Below are 6,923 nucleotides of genomic sequence, written 5' to 3'. Positions count from 1 at the left end.
TCTCTCTCTCTTTCACACGCACACCTAGACAACTCCTCCCTCTCCGCAGGCAAGATTTCCACCAGCCTGGCTCGGGTCCGCCTCTCGCTCCCGGCCCCGAGAGGGTCTGCCAGGGGAGGCGCGGCGCTGCTCCGGGCCGGCGGAGAACTTTGAGCGTCCCAGAGAACTGGGCGGCGCCCGGAGAGGGGATTTCAGCACCGCGGACAGCGACGCGCGCGGAGAGCGCAGGACTCCGGCGCGGGATTAAGGGACTCAATCTACGCGTGTGTGAGTGTGAGCGAGCGAGCGAGTGTGTGTGAGAGAGGGGGGGATCTAGATAAGAGATTAGAGAGATGTGGGGGATGGATAGGCGGACAGATAAAGAGTGCGCGGACAGAGAGCTTTATTGGGAGGAAAGCAGAGGTCGAGAGGAGGAAGGTCTGGGCAGAAGAGAGGGAGAGAAAGAATGCACGAAAGAAAAAGAATAAAAGAAAGAACGGAAAATAGGAAAAGAGAGAGGAGGAGGAGGAGGAGGAGGACAAATGTATCGACCCGTTCTTATTTTTAGGGCTGGGAAGAGAAATACACTCTAATGAGGACGGACGGACGTCTGCAGGAAAAAAAAGATAATGACACAATAAATACGAACGAGGGCTTTGCGTCTCTCTCTGGAGAAAGCGGACCGAGCAACGGGAGAGCGTGTGCGAGCGAGCGAGTTCCCTGCAAGTCCCGGGCGCGTCCCAAGAGGAAGGCAGGCAAACAGCTCTGTCATTAATCTTTCAAAAGTACTTAACTAAGCAGAGGCAGGAGGAAGCTGGGAAGGGCTTAGGGAGCGGAGCAACTGCAGACCCAGCAGGTCAAACAGACAGCGGCGCGGAGGTGCCTCTTTGCTGGCGGAGGCAAAGGGATGCTGCTGCTCCTCCCGAGACCTCAGACGCGCCCGGGGCTGGGAGATCAGTTGGGGGCGGGAGGGAGAGAGAGAGGTCTCCTGAGAAACTGCTCAGTCGAACACCTGCAGACCTGGGAATGGATTCCGCTCGTTCCCACGATACAGCCCAGCAGCACCCGATTACTCGGGCACTCCAGGGTGTGTTGCGTAACAAGAGGGGCGGGGAGGTGCTGCTGATCCATAGCTTTTCTGCTTTTCTGCAAGGCGACCGTTCCTCTATCTCCGCGCGGGGCCTCTCCCAACATTTTAAGCTGGTACTCGGGGTTTCTAAGGAATTGTGTTGGACTCTGGAGACGATGGAATTGGCTCCCGCAAAGAGGCAGTGACGGCCACCAAGCTGGGTGGCTTTGAAAGAGGATCAGACAAATTCGTGGAGATTAAGGATATCAGTGGCTACTAGCTCTGATGCTTCTAAGTATCGTTTGCTTAGGGTTGCACTATTTCAAAAAGTAAAAAACAGGACACCCCGAAAGTTGTTGAGCTAAGACAAAACACAAAGTTGCTGAGCTTTTTTAAAAAAGCAAAACCCAAGAAACCATGATTTTTCGGTTCACTTCTCTAAGATCCAGGACAAAGCACTTTTTGGAAATTCCTGGACATCAATTCCGCCTTTGAACTTCCAGTAATGTCCGGGAAATGTAAGACGTATGGTAGCCCTACGTTTGCTAGAAACGGCTGGATGGGAGAGGCCTCCTGTGCTCAGGGGTCCTGCTTGTGGGTTTCTCACAGGTATCAGGCTGGCTGCTGTAAGAGCAGGATGCTGGACTAGGTGGGTCTTTATCCTGATTCAGCAGGGATATTCTCAGTGTTCTCCTGTTGTGAGCACATGATGATTTCATGAGTAGTAAGGGCACGAAGCAACCCATTCACAGGATCTTTCTGGGGGAAAATGGCATGGCCAACCCTTTGTGACATGGGCTTCCAGTTGGCATGCACTTATGGGGTTGCTTCTGAGAGAGAGAGAGAGAGAGAGAGAGAGAACAACCCAACACTCCCTGGTTTGTGTGTTCACAATACATTATACACTGTGTGGCCACTGTGTAAAAAACACAGTGGCCAACTGCAAAACAGAAAAGGGCTCCTGGACTTTAATTGAGAGTATATTAGTAGGTGGAGCTTGCATGACAAACAGCATCTGCTGAACATTGTCTCTGCAGCAGAATCCTGTATTAAAGGTTCCTCCACATTCTGGGCATTGCAATATGGGACTGATGTGTTTCACTTGAGTAATACTTTCCTTTTGTGCCATAGAGAGAAGTGTGCTTGTGTGGCTTCCTTTTGTCCTCACTGACATCAGCAGAAGCTGATGAGGGCTTTATTTTTTGTTTGTTTTTTGGGTTAGGCAGATGCATATTTTATTGATTGATTGGTTGAATGAGTGATGGGTCACATGTTTAGCCTTCTCTTCCACCAAGGAGCTCAGCATGGGATGCATTGGAGTTTAATTCCCAAAGTAGCCCACCAAGAGAACCTATGGCTAACCTGTGGTCCTTCCAATTCCCATCACCCCTGATGTGGCCATGCTGGCTAGGGCTGATGGGAGTTGTAGTCCAACCCCTGGAGAGCTACAGTTACATCACCCCACATAGGCTGAGAGATAACAAGTGGTATAAGGCCCCCTCAGCCAGCTTCTTGGCAGGGGGTTAGAACTAAGTTGACTAGTTCAATGATGATTTGGGGGGCATTCTTCTTAATGAAATAAAAGAGTTCAGTGAAAAATGACTTTTTAAATACGTATGTGCATATTTTCAAGGGAATTATAAAAAAGAACTTCATATACCATTATGAAAAAACCTAAGAATTGCCTTTTTGAATCACACACACTTTTACACAAATTATACATACTGCATATTATAACATTAGTGTAATAATGCACCTATGCACACACAACACCCCCCCCCCAGCCACACTGTATAGAATTCAGGTTTTGGAGTTTATATAGAGCCTATAGTATAGTAAATATAATAGTAGCACAAAATAGGAGTTCAGAAAGTCTGCTCCCTGGTTAATTGGGTATTGAATTAGAAATTTATTATGTGGATAAATATCCGAGGAGAACCCACACATTTTAGTGCTTATTTCTAAACCTTCTCCCTTAAACGCATCACGAAAGCCAACCTTACAAGGGGGATTTTCCTTTGCCTGCATCCCTGTGGTCCACAGGTTTTGTAAAATCAAAACACACACACACCCTTTGCAATTGTCCCATCACACCAGCAAAGCAAGCAGGAACTAGAGTTTTAGAGCAAAGGCGCTGACAATCTGGGCATTGAGACATGTCAGGCTAGGTAGGAAAAAAGACACTACAGGGGGAGACGTCTTTTCTGAGTTCTTCATGAGCCGGGAGGGGGGGGGGTTAAGGGGCGGGGGGGGGGGTTGCTGGGAAGCAGGAGTCCTCAAACACACACACCCCACCCCGAAGGTCCTCCCCATCCCACCTTGCCATGCACAAAGCAGCTAAAAAGTGCGTGCTCTCAAGGACTTCCTAATGAGGTTTGTTCATAATTCTGATTGCGGGAGGCGGTGGAGGGTGGACTTAGGCCAAGCACAGGAAGCAGCAGGGGGAGGAAAGGAGGACTTGACGCAGCAAAATGTCAAGAATTCGACCTGCAAAGGTTCTTGTTTCCCTCTGGTTTGTCGGCTCAGGAACTTCTCTCTCAGAAAACATGCTTGCCAGACCAGCTGCTGCTAATCAAATACACCTGCAGGGATGGCATCCAGCATTGGCATCCCTGGGCACCTGCTGAGGCTCCTCACCCCAGCAGGTGGCCCACAGATGCTGACCTACTGCCCAGGGACCCTGGCTCCTCTTCTGCTGCTTCCAAGGTTTTAGTAGGGCTGCAGTGACAAGAGCAAGAAGGAGCAGGAGCAGCTTTGAGAGAAGGATCCTAGCACAGGTGTAGAGCATCTGCTTTGCATGCAGAAGGTCCCAGGTTCAATCCTTAGCATCTCCAGGTAAGGCTGGGAACATTCCCCATTTGAAACCCTGGAGAGCCTCTGCCAGTCAGTGTAAGCGGAACTGAGCTAGATGGAGCAATGGTTTGACTCTGCATAAAGCTATATTGACAGTTTAGTCCATTTTCTTTCATTAAATTCATACACCACTTGGTTGTAACAACAACAATAACAACAAATGCTTCAAAGCATTTTACAAAAAAAATATATAAAACGGTACAGGCATACCTCAGAGATATTGTGGGTTTGGTTCCAGACCACCTGAGTGAATATTGCAATAAAGCGAGTCGCACAGAGCCTAGGACTTGCCGATCAGAAGGTTGGCGGTTCGAATCTCGGTGACAGGGTGAGTTCCCGTTGCTCGGTCCCTGCTCCTGCCAACCTAGCAGTTCGAAAGCACACCAGTGCAAGTAGATAAATAGATACCGCTCCGATGGGAAGGTAAACGACATTTCCATGCGCTGCTCTGGTTCACCAGAAGCGGCTTAGTCATGCTGGCCACATGACCCGGAAGCTGTACGCCGGCTCCCTCGGCCTATAAAGCAAGATGAGCGCCGCAACCCCAGAGTCGGTCACAACTGGACCTAATGGTCAGGGGTCCCTTTACCTTTTAGTGCATATAAAAGTTATGTTTGCACTATACTGTAAAGCCAGGCCCTCCTGGCTGCAGGGGCAGGAAGCGAAAAACTTGGCTCCAGCCCTAGCCAGCTCCACTCCTGTGGCTAGAAGAGGGGCTTCCTTTCCCTGGAAGTGCCTGGGCTGCCTGAGGCCTGTATCCACGTCCTCGGAAGGAGCAAGACAACCATCCTTCAGAATTCACACTGTCATAGTTCTCCAGCCAAGTGATGTGTACAGAAATTCATATGCTCTTGCAAAGTGTGCATATAAATGCGTATACGAATGAAAGTAACATTAAAATGCACCACATCAGGGGAAGTTGCTTGCAAATATGTGCACGTTATTCAAAACTGTATACAAAAAAAAAAGTGTTTATTAGGAGAAATTCGCACTAAAATACTGGTGACTTTTCATGAGTATTAGTTTAACTAAAATCTGCAAATTGCAGAAATGTGGAGAACTGACTTTGAGATTGGGAATAATGAGAAGCAGAGAGAATCGAAACGGACAGCTTTGTCCATCCCTAGTGAGGACTCAGCCAATGAGTGGGGAGCTTTCCTTTGCTGAATATGCAAGTTCTCAAGTATCTCCAGCAGGTGCCAAGCCCCCTCCACACACACACACACACACACACACACACAGAGAGAGAGAGAGAGAGAGAGAGAGAGAGAGAGAGAACGCTGTTTTGATGAAATCGTTGGAAACATGGCAGAATATACAAAGGTATACACTGTCAGAAACAGCTGGACACACCAACGATTTAAAAATAACTCTTTAATCAGTTGACAAATGTAGTCCTGAGGCTAGCACTCTGATCCTCTGCATGTGCACATGCCATACATTCAAAGCACATTCCCCCAAAGAACTACAATTCCTAGCATCCTTAAAAACTGCAGTTCCCAGGATTCTTTTTTGGGGGAGCCATGTGCTTTAAATCTACTTTAAATCGTGTCTGCGCAAGTCCCACTGTGGCACTGGGTTCTCCCTTTCACCTAAGGATTGCAGCTTACACTTTTGCAAACCAAGGCTTCAAGGAAGCCCAGCCGATCATCCTTCAACCCTCCCTCATGAGAGACGGGGGCTTCTGTTTCGGACTTGGAGGGCCCCGCCAGGGCCGGATTTAGGCTTGACAAGGCCCTAAGATACTGAAGGTAATGGGGCCCTTTATATGTCCAGCTGTCCTTTGTCAACAACAAAACAGTGACTTTTTTGTGTTGAATATATGCTATATGGTAATTTATGGACCTAATAGGCATCTAAAGCCATTTGCACATGTTGTCACGCAACCAGTCCATGCAGATTGTAGGCACCCTATACATAGAAATGAGCAAACCAGTGATATTTTAGGTAGCAGGCTAGCAGGCGGGGCCCATTACTTACATCATAGGAGCCTACACAACACAAAACACTGTTGCTGTATGTAGATTTTATTTTATTTGTTTTTTTATCTTATATTTTGGAAATGTACATCCATTGTGTGTTTTTTCCTTTAATTTTTTGTGGGGCCCCCAAGAGAGTGGGGCCCTAAGCTGTAGCTTGTTTAGCTTATATGTAAATCCGGCACTGGGCCCCGCAAACAGGCAGAGGCAAGAAGATGCCAGGATTGTCTGAGGCTGGCTCATCTCTCAGCCTCCACTAGGCTCTGGGGGTAGGCCAGCTGTCAGCTGAGTCACAGACGGCTGGGGAGTTGGCTGCTCTGGATGAGGAGTGTGACTCTGGAAGGGAAGGAGGGAGGGAGGGGGGACCCAGCGGGACCCAGATGGTGCTGTGTGTTGGGATGAAGAAAGGGCTGATGTACGGGAAGGAGCCAGTAGCACTGAGGGCAAAGGGGAGATGAGTTGAAGACAGGAAGCTTCCTTACAGCAAGTCATGGCAACACAGGGAACTGCTTTATACTGACTCAGGCATCTGGTCCATCTAGCTCAGTACAGTCTGGCCAGCAGTGAATTCCCAGGGTGTCTCTCAGACTTACCTGGAGATGCTGGGGTTTGAACCTGGGACCTTCTGAATGCAAAGCAGATGCTCTACCACTGAGCTATGGCTCTTCCCATCCACTCTGGCTGGCTGCTGCTCCCCCATCACCTCTCCCCACTTGCAATACCGCAAGGCTTGCTGTGTGCTGGGAGAGAATAAAACCGCAACGCAAACCCAGCCAGGTTTGTGGTCTGGCCAGGTTGTTCCTTTCAGTCTCTGCAATGAAGGTCCATAACCACATTCAAGACCAAAGAGCCTGATAGCAGGGGTGGGAAGCCTTTTTTCGGCCAGAGGGTCACATTCCCTTCCGGGCAACTTTTGAGGTCACATGATACTGGTGGGTGGATCCAAACATGGGCGGAGCAAGGAATGTAAATTTTTATCTTTGTACGGTAGGCTAGTTTTGACACATGCTCCTCCAGGCAACCTAAGAGGCATTATCATGAGT

The sequence above is a fragment of the Podarcis cretensis genome, assembly GCF_951804945.1.
Source record: "Podarcis cretensis genome assembly, chromosome: 13".
In the NCBI taxonomy this organism is placed as follows: domain Eukaryota; kingdom Metazoa; phylum Chordata; class Lepidosauria; order Squamata; family Lacertidae; genus Podarcis; species Podarcis cretensis.
Note: the sequence above shows the minus strand (reverse complement) of the source record.